Genomic DNA, 21,322 nt, shown 5'->3' on the forward strand with positions numbered 1-21,322 from the left:
ACAGCATACCATCCTGCTAGTTTCTACATCTAAAATTAGATTTGTGGGGGAGCAGTCAGTTGTATCGTCATGAAATAGTTTAGGATTAGGAAAGTTGTTGGAGAATTCTTCAATTCTTCACATCTTATTGCGGAAAAGGCTGACCCAGAAGGTATGAACTAAGACCAGAAGGAGGGTGCCAGCCTTCTGTGTATATTCCTGGATTTCATGCTTGTAAGTAACCATGTATGATTGATTCTTAATGCCACTTTGGAACAAGCTGTAGAGAAGATTTGTTTGGCACCCAATTCATGCCTGTCACCTACCTCTCATGTAGTCAGGTGTCTATGACAAAGTCCCCTCCGCCAATTTACAAGCACAATGCTTGGGATTTAAATATGTGGGTTAGTGGAGTGTGCCAGGCAATGGCAGATGAGGGTAGTCTGTACAGAGCTCTTAAAACAGCAAGAAAGGAGAGGACTATATACACTGAACTACTGAGTGTGTACCACTGAGAGTAGTAGAGAGGATAGCTTAGTATCTACAATGTGCATTCTTATCCTCTAATGTACATCTTTTACTGTATATCTTTCTAGCTAACGCTCTAGCTTAAAGAGAACTGGTTTATGTGGTCCTCCCCAACCACAATCAGGGACTGGCTCACTATTTACAAACAGCAATAATTCACTGTGAAATTCTGCAGTGTTTCCAAGAAAACATAACTGGCAGTGGGAAGACCAGTCAAAAGAGTAGCTCTGCCGGATCCCTATACACAGGCAGGGACCTGCCAATCAAGCCAAAGTTTGCGGGAAGATGACGGTGAGATCAACCCTCTTGACTGCTCTTCCCAACCCCAGCTTACCGTAATACTTTGTTTTCTCTAAAATTCAGCTGCCGGTTTAGGCTGCTCATGGTTCGGGCAGCATTTGTTTCCAGTCAAGCCAAAATGTGCAGGAAGATGACGGTGAGATCTACCTTCTTGACTGCTCTTCCCATCCCCAGCTTACCATAATGCATTGTTTTCTCTAAAATGCAGCTGCACGTTTAGGCTGCTCATGGTTCGGGCAGCATGTGTTGCCTACCAGGTTCCCTTTACTATTCTGTACTCTATGGTTCTAAGCAGAACTTCCCACTTTACCTTTAGAATTCTCAACATACAGATATGGCAGAACTGATTAGTCTCTGATTTTGTGCACAGTCATATGCCTGAATAGTTAATCGTAAAATTCTTCTTAACTTGAGTTGTGCAAATGATAAACCAAGTTCTGCTAAATCCATGTATGTTGTTGTCTGACAAAACCGTAATGCTTTCTGTTTTTATCAATACTAAGCTGACTTGTGATGAAACAACTGTTCTTCTGGCGTCTTCATGGATTTGTCTACTTTGAGGCCTCCATCTTTGTCAGCGATCACCCGCCCAACCAACTCCTCTCTAAACAATGGATGTAATAGAAAATTTACAAATATTTTTTATGCTTTGCAAAGCGGTTCTGGTTAGTGATGTTTACAGGATGCCTGAAAAAAACTCTAAATGTAATGGTATCTGCTTGTTGAAATGGTATGTATGTCATTTTTTCCAAACGTGTGTGAATAAAGCTTTCTCGAGCTGTTCTATATACAAACTGTACTGCCAAAAACACTCTGCTCAATGTATTCTACATGTTTGAACTAGACAATTGGAGTGAAACGTATTTGATGTTAAAAAATTTTTTTCTTTTTAACTTTAAAAAAATAAAGGTTGTTGCTCCAACCTACTACAATGGGTTCTAACATTTACGGAAACCAGCAAGTGGGGGTGAATGCTTTTGCATGATATGGATTTTGTACATATAAAGAATGTATTATCAATGGATTTCTTTTACGTTGACCTGGAATTTGGAAGTTATGGATTATAAATGCCTGTAGTAACCCTTGGGACCATAACCCCCTACACACAAGCAGTGCTAGGATTCCTAATGGCACAGCTATTGTGTGTGGTATGGTAGAGTATAGGTCTATTGAACTTATCACTGTGCATTTTCTTAGAAAACAACCTTGTGCTGATTACAGTCATATGGACTATATACCCTTCTGGACTACTACCCATAAGTGATTGAAATCTGTTGCCAAGTATGTTATGGGTGCAAAAAAATAAAAATAAAAAATGAAAAATAAATCATTTTTTTCCTGCATGCTGCCTGACGTATGTTGTGATTTACAATCTACAATTTATAAGGATAATAATAATAATAATAATACTGAAAGCAATTACTGATATCACCATGGTCTATGTGTGCCTACTGCTGTTTGTCTATATCAGAAGAACTGTCTATCATTTGTGTATATTGTGGCAAACCTTTTTACCTTGTATCTCTGTAATATGTTACCCTCCCTTTGCTTGGAATGATCCGTTGTGTAAAAATCATTGTCCATCACTTGACACCTTTCCTAACACTGAAATATAAATGTTTGTAAATTCTTCATTCATTTTGTCTCTTTGTATGTATCTCTGCTACGAATTTTTGTCAGTCTCCAAGTCTGTAATTATAATTATGTACTTTTCTTGGTTTTATCTTCCTTATTTCTTCCAATGAGTGTTTTCAGTTGTTCAGTTACATAACTATTTTAGTGGTGTTGTGATAAGAATGATACATTGAGGCTTCTTTATGAACCATGGGGGAGGGGGCAAAAAGTATTAAATACCAGCAGCCAATAAAGTCAGCTTTTTTTTTTTTTAAACAACCTGCACTTATGAAATGCTAGGATCTCATTGGTAGTTAAAAATAATGGTTAAACTATTGCATTTCACAGATAAGTCCATTAAAATGCTAGTTATTCTATGTTTATAAGGGTTCAATGATTTAGACTATGATAGGTTTGATAAGCCTTGAGTTTCCAAATGAGAATAGCTGTAAAATCCTGAGGACTAATAAAAAAAAAACATTTTGTAATGCACATGGACACGTCAATATTTGATTTTCATAGAGACATGACATAAACATAAATGTGATGTAAAAATTAGCAAATTGACTTTCCAAAAAATTACTAAATTGGTTTTATCTGTGCAGAGAACAACAACACTAATCTATTAAAAGGAACTAGACAGCTGATATACTGCAAGCATCATCCGCTGTCTGTATGATCTCAGCCAGGTATGATTTACTCTAAAATACTGCAATGTTTCAGAAAAAAACGCACTCTAAAATCCACCGGTAATTAGCGGCACTGGAGACTGGTCAGACAGACAGGCCCCCAGCGGCTTTTCCCGCCCGTTGCCCTGGAGTGAAGGTGGAGTAATGGAGAAACCATTATGGAAAAGCAGAGATTATCATGATGTGCTCTCTGTGCTCATGGAAAAGATGAGGTCCAGAGTGTTAGGGCTAGCGGAATGCACCAAATTATAAGAGAGATGGTAGAGGTGCGTTCGCAGCCCGGGGTTCACCGTGCAGAGATGGAACTGCTGCTGAGTAATGACGGACTATATGGTGGCACAATGTGGATACACACACGGGTTAACTTCACCCAGTGTGAAGGAAGCAAACCTTGCTGAGTCACAGGGCCGCAGTACCGCACCAAGAGCGCAAGCAAGGAGTCTCAGGACTCTATCCCAAGACACAGGATTAGAGTACATTCAGACCAATTGCACTCAACACCACAACTGGGGTGAAAGAGTAACTGAAAATATAACTTAAATGCACAAGAGTGCGTGCTGTGCCGCTCTGGCGGACGCCACTAACCACCTAGACTTGGGATAGGAAAGCGCTCTAATAGCGCACGGTGCTGCACTGACGGTCACAGCAATTAGACGCTGTTTCGTGTGTTTAATGCTGATAGCTCAGCCGGGCGCTAGATAGCAGACATCCACCTTACATGAGCAGTCATGCACAAGGGAGGGGATGATTAAAGAATGACTTGCACTCATCAACACACACATTTTCAAATGTACACTAGCGCATGGCTGAGCGGCCATGCGAACCTTTTATAGTGGAAGTGGTACAAGACCTTCCAGATGGACCAATAGGAGTTGCAACAGGACCTGAGCATGTGACCCCCGACCTCCAATGGGAGGCCGTCCCGTGGGCATGCTCAGTATGGAAAAAGCAGGACTTAGTTCCAGAAAGACCTGCTCACTGCTGAACATTGCTGCCTACAAGGACAGAGCCTGGAAGGGCAGTAGTAAACAGTCGTCCAGTATCAGCCTGAGCTAGACGCTGGGACCGACGTCTCCACTGAGCAGACTCCACTGTGGCTGGAGAAGAATGGGAGACTGCAGTGGAGTTGGTTCGAGATTCTCCCTGTGCAGAGGCATGAACTCGACACCTAACACAGAGTGTATATGCAATGTTCTTCATTCACATCAACTGGTTTCGGATCCTTTCTCAAGGTAAAAAAACAAGTGTTGGATCTTGTCAGGTTTCTCCATCACGTGCATGTAAGGAGAGATCTGTCAATCCAGGGCAGTGGGCGGGGAAAAGCTGCTCGGGACCCACCTTTCTGACTAGTCTCCCATGTGGCTCAGTCCCCTGCAACTATTAAAGTATGTTTTAAAGTAGTCAAACATGTCTGGCTGCAATCATTCAGTTAGTGTCTGATACTTGCTGTCCCAGGATAAAGCAGCATTGTGTCAGCAGTCAGATTGCCTTTAACAGATTGTTGTGGCTCCTTGATTCTCAGGATCAGTCAAACCCTAATTCATTGAAGTGATATAGCATCAGTGTCTCAGATTAAAAAAAACTATTTAAACATAAAGTCTACAGACATGCTGTCTCTTACTGTAACATTTTTTTCACTCTATATAAAAAAAAATTCAGCTTTTTGGGCGGATTCTTATTCAAATGCCTGAACTGCATCTCAATGTGGTTTACAGTGGCATTGGAATGTTTGGGCATCCCTGGTCAAAATTACTGTTATTGTGAACAGTTAAGCAAGTTGAAGATGAAATGATCTCTAAAAGGTCTAAAGTTAAAGATGACACATTTCTTTTGTATTTTAGGCAAGAAATATATATTGACATTTTCATGTTTTAAATATTACAAAAGGGAAAATGAGCTGATGCAAAAGTTTGGCACCTTTAGAGATTTGTGTTCTCAGATAACTTTTACCAAGGTTTCAGACTTTAGTTAGCCTATTAGGGTTGTGGCTTATTCACTATCATTGTTAGGAAAGGCCAGGTGATCCAAATTTCCCAGCTTTATAAAAACCTAGCTTCCTCTAACCTTGTGCCAAAAACAGCAGCCTGAAATTGGTGGAGGCCAACAAGACAGGAGAAGGCTATAAGAAGATAGCAAAGCGTTTTCAAGTTGCCATTTCCTCAGTTCCAAATGTAATTAAGAAATGGCAGTTAACAGGAACAGTGGAGGTCAAGGTAAGGTCTGGAAAACCAAGCAAAATGTCAGTGAGAGCTGCTTGCAGGATTGCTAGAGAAGCAAATCAGAATCCCTGCTTGACTGCAAAAGACCTTCAGAAAGATTTAATAAACCCTGCAGTTGTAGTACATTGTTCCACTGTTCAGAGACACCTGCACAAATATGACCTTCATGGAAGAGTCATCAGAAGAAAACCTCTCCTGCATTCTCACCATAAAATTCAGGTTACAATGATCAAAGGTATGTGTGTGTGTAAAAAGGGCACAACATTTCAGGAAAAGAACATTTCGCCAACCATTAAGAATGGGGGTGGATCAATCATCAATCATGTTTTGAGGTTGTGTTGCAGCCAATGACACTTGGAACATTTCACGTGTAGAGCGAAAAATGGATTCAATAAAATTTCAATAAATTCTTGATGCAAATATATCACCATCTGTAAAAAAGCTGAAGTTGAAAAGATAATAATAATAATGATCAAAATCCACAATAGACTACCTCAAAAGGTGAAAGCTGAAGGTTTTACAATGGCCCTCAGAGTCCTTTGACCTGAATATCATTGCATATTTGTGGCTTGACCTCAAAATAGCAGTGTATGCAAGACGACCCAGGAATCTCACAGAACTGGAAGAATTTTCTAAGGAAGAATGGACGAAAAGCCCTTAAGCAAGAATTTAAAGACACCTGGCTGGCTACAAAAATGATTTACAAGCTGTAGTAAATGCAAAAGAATATGAATGCAAAAAAATACAATATATTTTTTGGGGGGTAAAATACAAAGGAAATGTGTCATCCTTAATTTGCTTAGACCTTTTAGAAATCATTTAATCTTTAACTTGCTTAACTGTTCGCGATAACAGTAATTATGGCCAAGGGTGCCAAAACTTTTACATGCCACTCTGAATCTCTCCTTTGTCTTGGTCATTCAAGAACCGCTGATTGTTCTTTAAAGTTATTCCTCTAAGAATTTACTGGTCTTTTTAAGGTCTTGTCATGTAACAGAATCCATATGAGGCTGTGCTTCAGACAGAACTGACATATTTCTTAAAAGGATTATCCCACATTTTAAAATAAATAAGTCTCTAGTTAAATCCAGATCATTACTTTAACCATATTAGTGAATAAAAAAAAAATCACTAACCAAATACATTTTTTACCCCACCAGCCTTTTTATTCATTCTTTATTTACCCATCCCAGTGCGTCATTTCAACAACAGAAAAAGCAGTGGTGCACCTTTTCCAAGCAAAACCCAAACATGATGTTTTAAATCAGCATCATTTATTAACTGGTAGATTTTATGTGAGTTTCACCTCTGGAAGACATAAAGTTAATGGTACCATCTCAACATCAAGCCTTTCCTCCAAGAGATGACAGCAGAGGTTGAGTGGCTAAAAACAATGAAGACATCATGACTGAGAAGACAAGAGTAAAGGATGTCAAAGACCAGCAACAGCAACATGACTCAAATGTCAATATATACCAAAATTATATATAAAAAATTATTAGTAACTATATGTGTTGCTGCAATAATATCAGGACTCAGATGAGGACTGATCACCATTATCCTTATAATGAAGAAAGGATGTGGAAACCGCAAACACAAAAGTGAGCATATAGTCCATTGTATAAAATGTAAACTTTATTTAACCCCTTCACGACATGCGCCGTACTAGTACTGCGCACGCCGTGAATCCCCCTTTGATGTGGGCTCCGGCGGTGAGCCCACATCAAAGTCGCGACATGTCAGCTGTTTTGTACAGCTGACATGTGCGCGCAATAGCGGCGGGTGAAATTGCTATTCACCCGCCGCTATTAACCTGTTAAATGCCGCTGTCAAACACAGACAGCGGCATTTAACCCCTTCAAGACCCAGCCTATTTTGACCTTAAAGACCTTGCCGTTTTTTGCAATTCTGACCAGTGTCCCTTTATGAGGTAATAACTCAGGAACGCTTCAACGGATCCTAGCGGTTCTGAGATTGTTTTTTCGTGACATATTGGGCTTCATGTTAGTGGTAAATTTAGGTCAATAAATTCTGCATTTATTTGTGATAAACACGGAAATTTGGCGAAAATTTAGAAAATTTCGCAATTTTCACATTTTGAATTTTTATTCTGTTAAACCAGAGAGATATGTGACACAAAATAGTTAATAAATAACATTTCCCACATGTTTACTTTACATCAGCACAATTTTGGAAACAAAATTTTTTTTTGTTAGGAAGTTATAAGGGTTAAAATTCGACCAGCGATTTGTCATTTTTACAACGAAATTTACAAAACCATTTTTTTTAGGGACCACCTCACATTTGAAGTCAGTTTGAGGGGTCTATATGGCTGAAAATACCCAAAAGTGACACCATTCTAAAAACTGCACCCCTCAAGGTACTCAAAACCACATTCAAGAAGTTTATTAACCCTTCAGGTGCTTCACAGAAGCAGAAGCAACATGGAAGGAAAAAATGAACATTTAACTTTTTAGTCACAAAAATTTTCTTTTAGCAACAATTTTTTATTTTCCCAATGGTAAAAGGAGAAACTGAACCACGAAAGTTGTTGTCCAATTTGTCCTGAGTACGCTGATACCTCATATGTGGGGGTAAACCACTGTTTTGGCGCACGGCAGGGCTTGGAAGGGAAGGAGCGCCATTTGACTTTTTGAATCAAAAATTGGCTCCACTCTTTAGCGGACACCATGTCACGTTTGGAGAGCCCCCGTGTGCCTAAAAATTGGAGCTCCCCCACAAGTGACCCCATTTTGGAAACTAGACGCCCCAAGGAACTTATCTAGATGCATAGTGAGCACTTTGAACCCCCAGGTGCTTCACAAATTGATCCGTAAAAATGAAAAAGTACTTTTTTTTCGCAAAAAAATTCTTTTAGCCTCAATTTTTTCATTTTCACATGGGCAACAGGATAAAATGGATCCTAAAATGTGTTGGGCAATTTCTCCTGAGTACACCAATACCTCACATGTGGGGGTAAACCACTGTTTGGGCACATGGTAAGGCTCGGAAGGGAAGGAGCGCCATTTGACTTTTTGAATGAAAAATTATTTCCATCGTTAGCGGACACCATGTCGCGTTTGGATAGCTCCTGTGTGCCTAAACATTGGCGCTCCCCCACAAGTGACCCCATTTTGGAAACTAGACCCCCCAAGGAACTTATCTAGATGCATATTGAGCACTTTAAACCCCCAAGTGCTTCACAGAAGTTTATAACGCAGAGCCATGAAAATAAAAAATAATTTTTCTTTCCTCAAAAATGATTTTTTAGCCTGGAATTTCCTATTTTGCCAAGGATAATAGGAGAAATTGGACCCCAAATATTGTTGTCCAGTTTGTCCTGAGTACGCTGATACCCCATATGTGGGGGTAAACCACTGTTTGGGCGCACGGCAGGGCTCGGAAGGGATGGCACGCCATTTGGCTTTTTAAATGGAAAATTAGCTCCAATCATTAGCGGACACCATGTCACGTTTGGAGAGGCCCTGTGTGCCTAAACATTGGAGATCCCCCAGAAATGACACCATTTTAGAAACTAGACCCCCAAAGGAACTAATCTAGATGTGTGGTGAAGACTTTGAACCCCCAAGTGCTTCACAGAAGTTTATAACGCAGAGCCATGAAAATAAAAAAAAAAATTATTTTCTCAAAAATGATCTTTTAGCCTGCAATTTTTTATTTTCCCAAGGGTAACAGGAGAAATTTGACCCCAAAAGTTGTTGTCCAGTTTCTCCTGAGTACGCTGATACCCCATATGTGGGGGTAAATCACTGTTTGGGCACATGCCGGGGCTCGGAAGTGAAGTAGTGACGTTTTGAAATGCAGACTTTGATGGAATGCTCTGTGGGCGTCACGTTGCGTTTGCAGAGCCCCTGATGTGCCTAAACAGTAGAAACCCCCCACAAGTGACCCCATTTTGGAAACTAGACCCTGAAAGGAACTTTTCTAGATGTGTGGTGAGCACTTTGAACCCCCAAGTGCTTCATAGAAGTTTATAATGCAGAGCCGTGAAAATAATAAATACGTTTTCTTTCCTCAAAAATAATTATTTAGCCCAGAATTTTTTATTTTCCCAAGGGTTACAGGAGAAATTGGACCCCAATATTTGTTGTCCAGTTTCTCCTGAGTACGGTGATACCCCATATGTGGGGGTAAACTACTGTTTGGGCACATGCCGGGGCTTGGAATTGAAGTAGTGACGTTTTGAAATGCAGACTTTGATGGAATGCTCTGCGGGCGTCACGTTGCGTTTGCAGAGCCCCTGATGTGCCTAAACAGTAGAAACCCCCCACAAGTGACCCCATTTTGGAAACTAGACCCTGAAAGGAACTTTTCTAGATGTGTGGTGAGCACTTTGAACCCCCAAGTGCTTCATAGAAGTTTATAATGCAGAGCCGTGAAAATAATAAATACGTTTTCTTTCCTCAAAAATAATTATTTAGCCCAGAATTTTTTATTTTCCCAAGGGTTACAGGAGAAATTGGACCCCAAAAGTTGTTGTCCAGTTTCTCCTGAGTACGCTGATACCCCATATGTGGGGGTAAACCACTGTTTGGGCACACGTCGGGGCTCAGAAGGGAAGTAGTGACTTTTGAAATGCAGACTTTGATGGAATGGTCTGCGGGTGTCACGTTGCGTTTGCAGAGCCCCTGGTGTGCCTAAACAGTAGAAACCCCCCACAAGTGACCCCATTTTAGAAACTAGACCCCCCAAGGAACTTATCTAGATATGTGGTGAGCACTTTGAACCCCCAAGTGCTTCACAGACGTTTACAACGCAGAGCCGTGAAAATAAAAAATCATTTTTCTTTCCTCAAAAATTATGTTTTAGCAAGCATTTTTTTAGATTCACAAGGGTAACAGGAGAAATTGGACCCCAGTAATTGTTGCGCAGTTTGTCCTGAGTATGCTGGTACCCCATATGTGGGGGTAAACCACTGTTTGGGCACACGTCAGGGCTCGGAAGTGAGGGAGCACCATTTGACTTTTTGAATACGAGATTGGCTGGAATCAATGGTGGCGCCATGTTGCGTTTGGAGACCCCTGATGTGCCTAAACAGTGGAAACCCCTCAATTCTAACTCCAACACTAACCCCAACACACCCCTAACTCTAATCCCAACTGTAGCCATAATCCTAATCACAACTCTAACCCCAACACACCCCTAACCACAACACTAACCCCAACACACCCCTAACCCTAACCACAACCCTAATTCCAACCCTAACCCTAAGGCTATGTGCCCACGTTGCGGATTCGTGTGAGATATTTCCGCACCATTTTTGAAAAATCTGCGGGTAAAAGGCACTGTGTTTTACCTGCGGATTTTCCGCGGATTTCCAGTGTTTTTTGTGCGGATTTCACCTGCGGATTCCTATTGAGGAACAGGTGTAAAACACTGCGGAATCCGCACAAAGAATTGACATGCTGCGGAAAATACAACGCAGCGTTTCCGCGCGGTATTTTCCGCACCATGGGCACAGCGGATTTGGTTTTTCATATGTTTACATGGTACTGTAAACCTGATTGAACACTGCTGCGAATCCGCAGCCAAATCCGCACCGTGTGCACATAGCCTAATTCTAAAGGTATGTGCACACGCTGCAGAAAACGCTGCGGATCCGCAGCAGTTTCCCATGAGTTTACAGTTCAATGTAAACCTACGGGAAACAAAAATCGCTGTGCCCATGCTGCGGAAAAACTGCACGGAAACGCAGCGGTTTACATTCCGCAGCATGTCACTTCTTTGTGCGGATTCCGCAGCGGTTTTACAACTGCTCCAATAGAAAATCGCAATTGTAAAACCGCAGTGAAATGCGCAGAAAAAAACGCGGTAAATCCGCCATAAATCCGCAGCGGTTTAGCACTGCGGATTTATCAAATCCGCAGCGGAAAAATCCGCAGAGGACCAGAATACGTGTGCACATTCCTAGCCCTAACCCTAGCCCTAACCCTACCCCTAACCCTAGCCCTAACCCTAACCCTACCCCTAACCCTACCCCTAACCCTAACCCTACCCCTACCCCTAACCCTAACCCTACCCCTACCCCTAGCCCTAACCTTAACCCTACCCCTAACCCTACCCCTACCCCTAACCCTATTCTATCATTAGTGGAAAAAAAAAATTTCTTTATTTTTTTATTGTCCCTACCTATGGGGGTGACAAAGGGGGGGGGGGGTCATTTATTATTTTTTTTATTTTGATCACTGAGATAGATTATATCTCAGTGATCAAAATGCACTTTGGAACGAATCTGCCGGCCGGCAGATTCGGCGGGCGCACTGCGCATGCGCCCGCCTTTTTGGAAGATGGCGGCGCCCGGGAGAAGACGGATGGGACCACGGCTGGATCGGTAAGTATGATAGGGTGGGGGGGACCACGGGGGGGGGATCGGAGCACGGGGGGGGAATCGGAGCGCGGGAGGGGTGGAACGGAGCGCGGGGGGCGTGGAACGGAGCACGGGGGGGCTGGAACGGAGCACGGGGGGGTGGAACGGAGCACGGGGGGGTGGATCGGAGTGCAGGGGGGGTGATTGGAGCACGGGGGGGTGATTGGAGCACGGGGGGAGCGGACACGAGCACGGGGGGGAGCGGAGCACAGGGCGGAGGGGAGCCGGAGCAGTGTACCGGCCAGATCGGGGGGGTGGGGGGGCGATCGGAGGGGTGGGGTGGGGGCACACTAGTATTTCCAGCCATGGCCGATGATATTTCAGCATCGGCCATGGCTGGATTGTAATATTTCACCCGTTATAATGGGTGAAATATTACAAATCGCTCTGATTGGCAGTTTCACTTTCAACAGCCAATCAGAGCGATCGTAGCCACGAGGGGGTGAAGCCACCCCCCTGGGCTAAACTACCACTCCCCCTGTCCCTGCAGATCGGGTGAAATGGGAGTTAACCCTTTCACCCGATCTGCAGGGACGCGATCTTTCCATGACGCCGCATAGGCGTCATGGGTCGGAATGGCACCGACTTTCATGACGCCTACGTGGCGTCATGGGTCGGGAAGGGGTTAACTACCGCATCCGGCAGGGCGGCCGGATATGACGTCATCGCCGACCCCCGTCACATGATCGGGGGTCGGCGATGCATCAGGAAGGTAACCATAGAGGTCCTTGAGACCTCTATGTTTACTGATGCAGGCCTGCTGTGAGCGCCCCCCTGTGGTCGGCGCTCACAGCACACCTGCATTTCAGCTACATAGCAGCGATCTGATGATCGCTGCTATGTAGCAGAGCCGATCAGGCTATGCCAGCTTCTAGCCTCCCATGGAGGCTATTGAAGCATGGCACAAGTAAAAAAAAATGTTCTTAAAAATATGAAAAAAATATAAAAAATATAATAGTTTAAATCACCCCCCTTTCGCCCCATCCTAAATAAAACAATAAAAAAAAATCAAACATACACATATTTGGTATCGCCGTGTTCAGAATCGCTCGATCTATCAATTAAAAAAAAGCATTAACCTGATCGCTAAACGGCGTAGCAAGAAAAGAATCCGTAACGCCAGAATTACGTTTTTTTGGTCGCCGCAACATTGCATTAAAATGCAATAACGGGCGATCAAAAGAATGTATCTGCGCAAAAATGGTATCATTAAAAACATCAGCTCAGCACGCAAAAAATAAGCCCTCACCCGACCCCAGATCACGAAAAATGGAGACGCTACGGGTATCGGAAAATGGCACTTTTTTCTTTTTTTTTTTTTAGCAAAGTTTGGAATTTTTTTTCACCACTTAGATAAAAAATAACCTAGTCATGTTAGGTGTCTATGAACTCGTAATGACCTAGAGAATCATAATGGCAGGTCAGTTTTAGCATTTAGTGAACCTAGCAAAAAAGCCAAACAAAAAACAAGTGTGGGATTGCACTTTTTTTGCAATTTCACCGCACTTGGAATTTTTTTCCCGTTTTCTAGTAAAAGACATGGTAAAACCAATGGTGTCGTTCAAAAGTACCGCAAAAAATAAGCCCACACATGACCATATTGACGGAAAAATAAAAAAGTTATGGCTCAGGTAAGGAGGGAAGTGAAAAACGAAAACACAAAAATGAAAAAGGGCCGCGACTTGAAGGGGTTAAGACATTAGATTGTAAGTAGACGACAAGGCATACAGTGTTACCACTGAAAAACATGCAACATTAAAAACACGATACCCCAGCCCGCAAAATTAACATGACATGTGTCCAATGCAATCCAGTACTTATAGTACAAAAATTATTTCCAGAGCCCCCACCTCTAATGTGTCTGAGTGGAACCCAGGTGTATTTATTTAGTCAAATAGCCCCTTTGTATGGGCTCAACATATGCTCTAAAAGCCAAATTGAAATATAAGGGTCCATGAGGCCCAGATGAAGCCAAAATGTGAATGGAGGACATATAATAGGTAATAGTATTTGTATAGTTACCTTCTTTATGTTGCACACCTGGATTGCAGGGCTAGCGCATCACCCCGACGCGCGTTTTGGTTGTCCCCCTGACGAAGGACATTCGAAATGCGTGTCGGGTGATGCGCTAGCCCTAACACTATTACCTATTATATGTCCTCCATTCACATTTCGGCTGACAGCTGAGACCCCAAGAGATATATCTTTTATCCAGTACTGGACTAAGGTTTCTTAAGTCCAGTAGAGGAATTTACCGTATTTCTCACCCTCAAGTTTTACAGAATAAATTCACATCCAACATTAAACTATGTTTAATAGCTGACATTTAATGTCAGCCACAAATAGTGGTTGTCTTCTGCTGAAACTTTGGAGCAATAGGCAAACTGAGGAGAATTAGTACTTGGAAAACCAACCTTGAGCACTATAGGAGAAAGACTGAGTCAAATAAAAAGGGATATCTTTATTAGAGTGAGCCCAGTGGAGGATTGGATACTGTAAATGCAAACAGAAAAAAATAATTTGCTCTAACCCCTTTGATTATATATTTTCCTTGCCCCATTTACCATGTAATAACCAGTAACCATTGATAGTATTACTTAATATTAAATGGTAATCACTAAACTTGCTAGACTTACACCTATAGTAGATGTTAGAGGGGTTGTCCAGTCTTAAGCTACAAATCTTCAGTCACTCTATGTCACTGCAGACATGTGAATCCCAGAAGATGGATACGGTGCCGAAACACCTGTTGGGGATTTGGAGAGGGGAAGCAGGGGAAATTGAGTAGACTGATAATGGGATTGCAAGAAGAGAGAAAAAGAAATAATGAGGAAAAAAAGGGAAGAAAGAGAAAAAGGCGATAAGGAAGAAACAAAATAGAATCAGCGTCTGGAGCCAAAAAGGCTATAGTCCTTGACCGCTTGTGAATATTTTGACTATAATATAGTGGAGAAGATTAAAGGGGTTGTCTGTTCCAAATCGATGTCTGCAGTCATTCAGTGTGACTGTGCATTGTGGGAATTCGCCAGTTTCTGAGCCGGGACTGGAGGGTATGTATGCGTTATACGTATTCCCGGCAAGAGCCCCTCCAGTGGGCTCAGCCCCATTCTATACACTTTTATGAAGTGAGTCAATACAAGTGTATGGAGCCAGGCCACGTCCACTAGACGGGCCCTGGCCGTGAGTATGTATAACACATACATACCCTCCGGTCCCGGCTCAGAAACTGGCGAATCCCCAAGGTTAATACTACTAAGCAAATCAGGATGAGAAAGAGAGGTATGAAAAACTTTAGTCAATTACAATAGAACAAACAGCTGAGGAAACAACCAAAAACGCACAATGACAACATAACTAATTACTTGCAGGGGGAGTATTTTTAAAGACCTATTGATATCAAGTTGCAACTCATCAGCGTCCTAGGTTTAGACAATACATCAGTAGTTCTTTGACTGCCCTCTACTCACAATTAGCAAGGGTCCGGTTGTAACAATCTTTTTCCCACACATATAGTTGTGTCAAGTGATTAAATTTAGGAAATTAAGACTGTGAAGCCCATCATTCTTGCAAATCTGTAACATACCTTACAAGGGGCCATTCACCAGATTTTTCAAGTTGAACTGGACAAACAGTGTAACAGTGGATGTACAACATAATAAAATGTTGTTTTTTTCATTTTGCTTCCCTATTGTGTAGATACTAGTGATCAAAGTATTTGACATCTAACTTGTTAATTATATTTAAGTTTAAGTCTAAGTGGGCATAACCAGACAGATTTCACTGTGTGGTGTGCACATCTTCTGATTTTGACCCATCATAAGCAAGCAGCAACACATTGGGGAAAAGAGAGCACACCCTCCACTATAGCATTGAGATACAGTCTGCTATTCTCACACAGTGATGACATGTGCTGGAGCATAGCAGAACCGAGTCTGATTAACTAGCAGTTTTCATCTGTGCTGAAAAACAGCCCAAAGCATAATGCCTTCAGGATTCTGTGGCCCTTCTGCAGATTTACCACTAGTGGCTGCTTTCATTCACCCTGATAATTGTGCTTCATTTCCACTCCTTACCACTGGAGGCTGCAATTGTGTTCAGCAATCACACTTTATTAAGATAGCAGATTCTAAACCTGTGCCATCTTATTTCCTGTTTAGGCCCACTTAAAGCCAAATAGAAAACTCACTCACTGCTTGAGTATTGGACCTAGCAGTTAGTCTAGTTCCAGTGTCCAGCTCTTCAGACCTGTCTTATCACGACTCTCCCCACTCCTTTCTGGATTGTTTCCTGCGGTTACTTACAATGACTTCTGCTACTGCTTGCTGTTTTCTGCTCATGTTCCTCTGGCCTTTGAATTACTGCCATGCTCCACCAGTATTGTAAAATGCAGCTTCCACCATGTTTTACTGTAGGTATGGAGTTCTTTTGGTGATGCGCAGTGTATCGCCTTTTAATGTAGCTGTAGGACTCTTGGCAACCTACCAGACCAATTTTCTTTTTGTCTTTTTTGAGGGATTATTAGAATAGTTTGTTTGTTTTTTTGAAAAACCAATAGAAAGTATCAATCCCAGAGACTAGATAGTGGTATACGCAGATTAGGGATATTAAAATTTAGCATTTATTATTTCATTAAAATTGCTAAACCACAAAACACAAAAAAGACAACAGTGATTAGCCTGTTAGTCAATACAGGCTGAATAGTATACATGTTTATTGCAATTAATAGAGTGCCCTATGGATACGTAGTAAACAGCCCTATCAGCACCTAATAATATTCAAACTGAGACTATTGAAACCTTTATATCTACTGTATATTCAAATCAAAGAAACCTTAAACAAATCAGGGAATGTGTTAGAAGGATCTCACCCAGATGCTGGCAAATGTAAAATTAAATGGACATCCGATGTTCATATTGAAACATCCTGGAGGGTTGTACATCAGTCATGTGCTGCGATGGCAACCCCAATGGATTGCCATGTATCCATAGGGCACTCTATTTATTGCAAAAAAAATGTATACTATTCAGCCTGTATTGACTGACAGGCTAATCACTTTGTCTTTGTTGTCTTTTGTGTTGTTTGGTTTGACAATTTTAATGAAATAATAAAAGCTAAGTTTTAATAAAGTTAATCTACATCTTCCACTTTTTTGAGGGACATCTAGTTCTAGGCAATGTTGCTGGCAAATTTGAACTACCTCTTGATTGCCATCTTTACTCTGTTCCATGATATATATATAATGCCTTGCCTTGAAAAAATGTTTGCATCGTTCTACTAATAACTTTCTACAATGAGATCCTTTTTATGTGATGCAAGCTGTTTACAGACCATGGATTTTATTGTATAATGCAACTAAGAAAAAGTCAGGAAAATCCTACTAGAAAAGCTAAACTTTATATGGAGCTAATCAGAACCACTTTAATTAGAGCAGCTGTGTACTGACTACTATCTATCTTGAGTTTAAATTTGCTTGGCTAGTAATGGACAAAACCACATGACCAATTATAAGAGGGTGTTCACAGTTATGCAACCACATTATTTTAGTTTTGTTATTTTTATTTTCCCCTTTGAAATTATTTCAGATTGTCTTTCTATGCATTTCAACAAATTATAGGTGACATTAAAGGGGTTGTCTGGTCAAAACCGATAAGTCTGCAGTCACTCTGTGCACTATGTACTACGGGTATTCGTCGGTTTCACATTGGGAACCATAGGGTATGTATGTATGCATTATACGGCCAGTGGCCTCGCTCTCCATACACTTGTATGGAGCAGGAGCGAGGCCGTGCCTTCTAGTTGGCCATGCCCACTGGCCAGCCATGTCACTAAACAGGGTGTGGCCTCCCTCAATGCAAGTGTATGGAGCGAGGCCACACCGACTGACCAGGAGTATGTATAATACATGCATACCCTCCGGCCCCCGGTCTGAAACCAATAAATCCCCGCATGCACAGTGCGTGCTCTGGGGGAATTCATAAGTACGCAGTCACACAGAGTGACAGCAGACTTATCGGTTTTGACCGGACAACCCCTTTAAAGGGGGAAAAAGTTCTGATTATTCTTATTATGATCTTTGTAGATGACAAAAATTTGGCAATTTAACATGGTTATTTAGATAGACACTGCATATTCACAGTACACATGTGATGACATAGAACAGGTAGAACTTATTGACCTATTTATGGTTCTTTTTCTGAACAAGAACTTCTTGAATGTCTGGTTTTAAAATTCTCCCTAAATGTATTCTTGAGAAAATTAAAGGTCTGACCTTTTGAACAAAAAGGAGTTCCGGGATTATGAGATTTCTTTATTTTGACAAAGGGCTTTCAAGCCCTATAGCCCTTAACCTCCTCAATAACATCTGGAGTAAAGAAGTGGGGTTACAGTCAGAATTTTTGAGAAGTTAAGACATTTCGTCGTAAGCTTAGTAATATACCGTAATTAACTGCTGATCCCACTAATAGGACAGTTCTACTGGCTACTTTCAAGAATGCATTTTTGAGGATATCAGAGCTTTGTTGTGTAATCCTGCAGATACATCTCCTTCTTGTTCTGCTTTTAAAGTCATAAATAATAAAGGGTTGTAAGCTGTCTGCCTTGGCTGTCCTAAATTTCACTAATTCAAATAGTACGTTTTGTGCATCTTGAGGGTTAGCAAAGCACTTAGTGAAGAGTAGGACCTGGATCAACATCGGAGGCACTGAAAGTTAGAATATCAAGTTCAGGCTAGGTTATCTTCCCACATTAATGAACAGCAAAATGTCAACTGCACAAAATCTCTCTCTAGAGAAGTCAATAATTGCCCATTTCTGGGAGATTTAGCAAGCTGCACCTCACTGGCTAAGCCCACTGTTCTCTTTCCGATGAGGCTGTGAACTTGGTAACACTCTGATTCCCCTAGGAATGCCAAGGAAGCAGTCAAAATGTTGTTGCCATGCTTATTATGGATTTCTGGGAGTTGACCGTGTTGCTGCACAAACTTAATACTTATTGCTTTTCTGTGATGAATCTAACTTTTGAAGTAGCCTTCTATCTTATTGATAGGCTGTCTTGGCCTCCATATAATCAGAGCATAAGATGGGCTTTGTTGGCCTCTCCTCATGGAGTATAAATGGACTGTGTAGCTCGTGAATGTTTCTACGTGCTGTGCATTTCTCTATCATTGTCATTTCTCTTGGAGACAAACATTATATCAACGAACATATTCTGGCACACATTTTTACAATTATAATTTTTATGAACTTTTTTTTTAATATACAAACCAAGAGTAGAACATGGTGGAATTCACTACATGTACATAGAATCTGTTACATTTAGTTTATAGAAACTTCAGGTTTTTAAATATTATACATGTTAAAATCATATTGAGAAAGCTGAGCGAGAATACAAAAGGGTAGACATTTGTTTGACTGTTTACTACAAAATAAATATACACATTGTCATATCGCTGGTCAGTATGGCAATGTGCTACTTAAAATATTACATAGCATACACAGTATGGTCATGGTCATCCCATCACAGCAGGACACAAGCCATGACATAACAGTGTGGCTTACATTCTTGTATTTTGTAAGAGGGTGGAAGACTCATTCTCAACCCACCTACAAGTATATGCTATTTCTGGTTGCACACTTTGCACACTGACTAGGTGAGGGTATTCTTTACAGGGTCTGGTTTGAGTTCCAATTTGTTTAGGTGTTTGATACCTCCTATTCTAACTATATAACCAGCCTAGGATGCTTGAGACACTGTCTAGGCTGCCTCATTATGAACCAGTACTCGAACTGCAGGAGACACATATGAAGATTTTAGAAGATTTATTTTCCAGATTAATTCTTTTAGTTATGCATAAATACAGTAAGTGAAAAAGAATTTTCTGAACCAGAGATGCAAACACATGAGATTTTAAGATGGCTCACAGACAGTGAATGAGGAAGAAGAATAAGGAAGAAGAGAGGGGTCACTGACATCAGAGCTAGCAGGAGAGACAGGGTGAGAGGAAGGACAAACGTCTAAAGAGGGGCAAACATTATTGCATAGCAGTGAAACAGCACAATATAACGACAATGAATATACAAGAAATTTACATTGTTAGCTTAGGTGGTAACTCCCTCCTAGAGCTCCCACTCTGTCTCTGACAGGTGTACATGCCTGAGAATACAGTGACTTGCAAAAGTATTCACCCTCTTGGGTTTTTACATAAATTTTGTTACATTACAACCTGTATTTAAATATTTTTGTATTCCGATTTGTGTGTGATGCATGAGCACTAAATAGTCTAAGTTGGTTTAGTGAAGTGAGAAAAATATAGACATAAATTACATTTATGTAATCAAATAACTATAAATTGTCATGTGCATACGTATTCACTCCTTTTGCTATGAAGCCCCTAAAACATTTTGGTGCAATCAATTACCTTCATAAGTCACATGCTTAGTGAAGGGAAGTCCTCCTGGGTGCAACATAAGTGTCACATGTCTGTCAATATATACACTTTACCTCTTCTGAAAGGCCACAGAGGCTGCAACACCATTAACAAGAGGCACCACTAACCAAACACCACGAAGACCAAGGAGATCTCCAAACAAGTCAGAAACAAAGTTGTTGAAAAGTAAAAGTCAGGGTTGAGTTAATATCCCAATTTCTGATGATCCCCAGAGCAACATCATATCCATTATCATCAAATGGAAAGCGCATGTACCAGAATAAACCTCCCAAGAAAGGGCCACCCACAAAAACTCTCAGCCTGGTCAAGAAGGGCATTAATCAGAGAGGCAGCACAGAGGCCAAAGTAACCCTGAAGGAGCTGCTCCAGACTGGAGTATCTGTCCATATGACCACAATAAGCCATGCACTCCATAGAGGTGACTTTTATGGAAGAGTAGGCAGAAAAAGCCTTTACTTACATGCGAAAATTGTAAGGCTCGTTTTGAGTTTGTCAAATATAAGGCGAAAAGTCCTGTGGTTAGATGAGACCAAAATTTAACTTTTTGGCTACCAAGGTTAATATTATGTCTGATGCCAAACCAACGCAGCTCATAACCCCAAGAACATTATACCACAGTGAAACATGCAGCATCATGGTGTGGGGATGTGTTTCAGCAGCAGGGACAGGGAAAATGGTCCAAGTGGAGGGAAATATGGTTGGTGCGAAATACAGGGACATTCTTTTTTTTTCAATCAGATACATTTTTATTAACAAAATTTAAATCAACAGACAATCTCAATATTGCCAAATTTAACACGGTCACAAATTTCAAAATAACGTTCCCTCCCCTCCCTCCCCTCCCCTCTCCTCTTATTACATATATGAACAGCAAATGATTAATAATACAGCCTTCATTTGGGATCATCTTCTCTCCACCCATGGTGTCCACAATGTCTCAAATGTTTTTTCCCCTTTTCTTTTAACATAAATACTCTTCTCTATGTTCACAATAGAATCAGATTGTCTAAGAAATTCTCTCAGCATCGGCGGTTATACAGGGATATTCTTGAGCAAAACCTATTTCAGTCTGTCAGTGATCTGAGACAGGGATGGCGGTTCACCTTCCAACAAGACAATGATCTAAATTATACTGCTAAAGCAACACTCAAGTGATTTA

The sequence above is a fragment of the Ranitomeya imitator genome, chromosome 5 (genome assembly GCF_032444005.1).
Source record: "Ranitomeya imitator isolate aRanImi1 chromosome 5, aRanImi1.pri, whole genome shotgun sequence".
Classification (NCBI taxonomy): Eukaryota; Metazoa; Chordata; class Amphibia; order Anura; family Dendrobatidae; genus Ranitomeya; species Ranitomeya imitator.